We start from the raw sequence: 4,941 nt of genomic DNA, 5'->3' as shown, positions 1-4,941 counted from the left end.
TAAAAAAAAGAAATCTAAAAACAGATACAATAAGAGAACTTAAACTTAGATGTGAATGACAGCTATGAAAAGAACACTCTAAGTGTATCGATGTTTGAAATAAATTAACCTCAGTGTCATCCCCGATTTTGACATTTTCATTGTTTTTGTAACATGATAATTTAGTTCTTCCTTTATGGTTAGAAGATTGCGGTAATATCAGTCTGGATTGTTGAGATGAACTCTGTTAGTACATGCTTAAAAATAATTTAGAATATTAGCAAAATTTGAAACAGGGTTTAAAATTTTTTTCCATTCAAATGTCATTGTTAGGAAAGATAGTACATTGAATGTTTTAAATCTCTTAAATTTGAGGTGTGGTTGCAAGAATACTGGACAAAAAAGGGGGGTTTGTAATTATAGTTCTGGATTTCTAGTATAACTTAGAATACATTAATTAGGGCTTTACAGTTTTCTCATCTTATATTAGAATATAGAGCAGTGAGTCCTTCGTGTTCCTTCTAACTCTAAAATCCTTTGGTTCTATTCATTAAAATGTGTTGATTAGTGATGGCATAAATTTGGCTACGAAATAAGTATATTTTAATAAAGAAAGCTATAAGCTAGTACTGCCCCCCCTTTTAAGGCTTGTTTTACTCAGTTTTATGGTGAGGAGGGCAAAAGGCAGCTAGCAGCAATAAATTTACAAAACCAGATAAGTATTTTGTCATTTTAATTAATCTCAACAGCATCCCTCATATCTCCCTATCCTTGCATAAACAAGAGTTTCTAAAATTGTTTATTTTTAACAAAAGAGAACAAATAGCATTCAAATACTCTTACCTAGGACAACTGACCAAACATGCTCTTGAAACTTTCATGAAAAACATAGTTTCAGCATTTTTCACAAGATAAATTTTCCTGTCCCTTGGATTGTAAAACAGTTGCTATAATATTAATTGAATGATGTTTTACCTAATAAAACAAACATTTTCAGAGGATCTGGAATTCCATATGAGTTTTGTATGGCAAAAACATCATATATGTCATCTTAAATAGAAAACAAAGGAGTATCTTTTTAGTTATTGCCAACCACTAATAAATCAAATAAGATTATTTTGTTATATTGATGTTTGAACATTCTCTCTTATGTTCTTGACCCTAAAATCTGTGCACTGTTCTAAGAATTTTGTCACTTCCATTTTTGGCAATGTTGCAAAGTAGATAATGTGAAAACCTAAAAGTGCTGACTAAAGTAGAAAGTAAAACCTATTTTCATGCAAAGCCAAGCTCCTAAGAAAGAGAAATCTGTGGGGCAAAAGGGAAAAATCTGAAAATCCTGAGTGTTACACAGCGGCTGACACTTTCTTTGGCTTATGAGGGGTGCCAATCTTCCTTAGCAAGAGGATTTGATTTCCCCAGTCACGGCAAGGCAGTGGTGGGGCCTTGGGCCTGAGCAATGAGTGTACTATGTTATAGATCCCCAATAAGGTGGGAACTCTCAAAGGGAGTCAACCCAATATGAGGGTAGACTAGACAACAAGGACTAAAAGAAAGCTTGAACACTGGGCGTTACACACAACTAATGAATCGTTGAACCCTACATCAAAAACTAATGGTGTACTATATGTTGGCTAACTGAACATAATAATAAAAAAAATAAATAAAATAAAATCATATAGACTCAAAAAAATAAATAAATAAAAGAAAGCTTGACTGTTTTGGCCTATAGTAGAGGTAGGGAAAATCTTGTCCACTGAGAATACATAGTCAAGATTGGTACTCAATATTTAAAATATACACGACTTGGGAAACACCAAACTGACAGAATAACATAAAAAATGGTCTTCTGTATGTTATGTCACTGGGACACCAGCAGAAGCAAAAGCAAGCCTCTCAGGAGAGCACACCCGGAGACAAGATGTCCTCAGAGCCTCGTGGGCTTCTCAGTGATGATCCTAAACTTGAGAGCACATGAAGTAACCTGCCACCATTTTACTCTATTTCTGTTCTCCTGTGTTCACACATAAAGAAATGAAATATCACACAGATGAAAGAGGGACAGGGCATAGTGGTTTAGGGCATAGCCTCTGGAGCTACTTTCAAGTAATGGCTTTGTGAGTAACTTTGCACAAGATCTCTAACCTCAATTTTCTCATCTCTGAAAGGGGAATTATCATCGCATCTATCTTACAGGTTGTTTATAAGAATTAAATAGGTTAATATGTGGAAAGTAGGACCAGAACCATGCCTAGAAGATAGGGAGCACTGAAAAGGACAGCTGCTCTTATCATCAACAGCGTCACTGCAGTTGTGGGTCACTGATTACATTATCCCAGCTAGTCCATGGTTAGGCTGATTCTTCTCCAAATGTACCCAGATGTCTATCCTTCTGGCCTAGAATTAAATCTTGAGGTAAACCTAGCAACTATACATAACAAAATTATGATTTCACATGACTAGCTTCTTGGTTGAGAAGCAACAGAACTAAGAACTGCAAGAAAATTAACTGGGGCAACCATTATGCTACCTAATTACAGAACTACCTAAACAAGAACTTGCTATTTATTTTTGGTTTCTGTTTAAAGCTATACTTCTATGTAGATTTCTGGTGTAAATCATTTGCCTTATAAATGTTATGGTAATGTACACATATTTTATTATGTTATGTTATGTTATGTTATGTTATGTTATGTTAATGTACACATATTTTGGTTCCTCAGAATCCAGAAAATTTTACATGGAAAACTCTAAGACACACACATGATTGAGCAAATTGAAGACAGCTTTTACATCAAGAGTAGATGTACCAGGGGTGCCTGGGTGGCTCAGTCAGTTAAGCATCTGCTTTTGGCTCAGGTCAGGATGCGGGGGTCCTGGGATCAAGCCCTGCATCGGGCTCCCTGCTGAGCAGGGAGCCTACTTCTCCCTCTCCCTCTGCAGCTCCCCTTGCTCATGCTCTCTCTCTCAAACAAATAAATAAAATCTTAAAAAAAAAAAGAGTGGATGCATCGTGGTCATCCCAGCCCCAGCACCTTCCCCTACCACTGCCACACACACAAGTGGACACTGACCACCCCTCCCCTCTGGAACCTGGGAGAACAGGGTCAGGACACCAGGCTTCTGCTGGGCCTTTGAGACTCATCAGCTCTACAAGCGTTTGTGTGGCTAATTCCACCTGTTCTGCTTCCTGTCTTCCAGGGGCTCTCATGTGTCTCCCTCTCTTTCCAACTTCCTTCATTATAATTACATCAGAGGGAAGAAGTTCCTCAACACCCTGTCTCCTTACTATTAACTCCTGATGAATTTCAGCTTTGTCTCTGAAAAATAAGATTAATTAACACCTCACTCATGATGTGGTAGTGAGAACCATGTGATACATATGTGCAAACTGATGAACTGCATTTATTTTATATCAAGAATTCTTGTTGAGCTTCATACATATATAATTATATATTGACTTGTTTTACACTTGCTGAGGGATAGAGTACTATTCTGTACCTCTTTGAGTTTCCTTAAATACCTAGCTCAGTATCTTACAAATATTTCATCATACTGCTCTATTTATTTTATAAGTGATATTGTAAACTTCATTTCACTTACGTGGAAAAGTGCACTGAAACAGGCTTATTCTGCAGTTGGCCAGTCCATGTAGAAAAAACTCTTTTTTTTTTTTAAATTTATTTATTTATTTATTTATTTGAAGAGAGAGACACAGTGAGAGAGGGAACACAAGCAGGGCGAGTGGGAGAGGGAGAAGCAGGCTTCCCGCGGAGCAGGGAGCCCGATGCGGGGCTCGATCCCAGGACCCTGGGATCACGACCTGAGCCGAAGGCAGACGCTTAACGACTGAGCCACCCAGGCGCCCCTGTAGAAAAAACTCTTAGGAACATTATTTTACCATCAGGTTACCTCAGAAACAGAATCTGAACCACAGCCATAGGTTGAACACGGCCCAGGCACTCCTATCACATTTTCTTTCTTCTCATTCTGGATGCTATTAACGGCCCTGAGCAGGTTCCAATGTTCCGCAACAAAGCCGGTGCTGACACCAGGAGGATAGTGCACCTCCAGCTGCAAATGGAGTGATCAAGGGGAGGAAGCTACGCATAGATGTATACCGGTACAGACTACCTAGATGTGCTCTGAAATCCTTTAGGGACTAAGGAAATTGTTGAGAGGGAGAGCCTCCATGGGCCTCTCACACTTCTAAACTACTCGCTGTGTGGGCCAAGAATGCAAGGCCCTGACTGCTCTTTCCCTTGGCCATTTCTCAGGGTTGTCATTGGAGGGAGCATCCTTGAGGGATGAAGTCATATTTTCCTTCAGGACACAGGGGAGGCTTGCTTGTCACTTGCTATGAAACAGCCAGTTCCTTCTCTAAGTCTATGGTGGGTGTGATTATAAAGGGGATTTTTGTGGTGATGGATTTGTCAGTTATCTGCATTGTGTGGTGGACACAGGAATCGATACAGGTGATCAAACCTCATGGAACTGAATACATGCACACACAGGAATACAAGTAAAATTGGAGAAATGAGAAAAAATCTATCATGAGATAAATGTTTCATAAACTGAGTACATTTGTAATTTTGATTAGTTTTACTACATCATGGCTTACTTTAATCTTGGAAGGCTGTATTTATAGGATTTGAGAAGAAAACCCAACTCATGAATATGAATCCAAAAGGACTAAGGAGGGACGCCTGGGTGGCTCAGTCGGTTAAGCGACTGCCTTCGGCTCAGGTCATGAGCCTGGAGTCCCGGGATCGAGTCCCGCATCGGGCTCCCAGCTCGGCAGGGAGTCTGCTTCTCCCTCTGACCCTCCTCCCTCTCATGTTCTCTGTCTCTCATTCTCTCTCTCTCAAATAAATAAATAAAATCTTTAAAAAAAAAATTTTCAAAAGGACTAAGGAGTAAAGGTGAAGATTCATCTCAAATATCAGGCTATTATTACAAAAA

The sequence above is a fragment of the Leptonychotes weddellii genome, chromosome 1, assembly GCF_054177405.1.
Source record: "Leptonychotes weddellii isolate Sample4059 chromosome 1, ASM5417740v2, whole genome shotgun sequence".
NCBI lineage: Eukaryota > Metazoa > Chordata > Mammalia > Carnivora > Phocidae > Leptonychotes > Leptonychotes weddellii.
Note: the sequence above shows the minus strand (reverse complement) of the source record.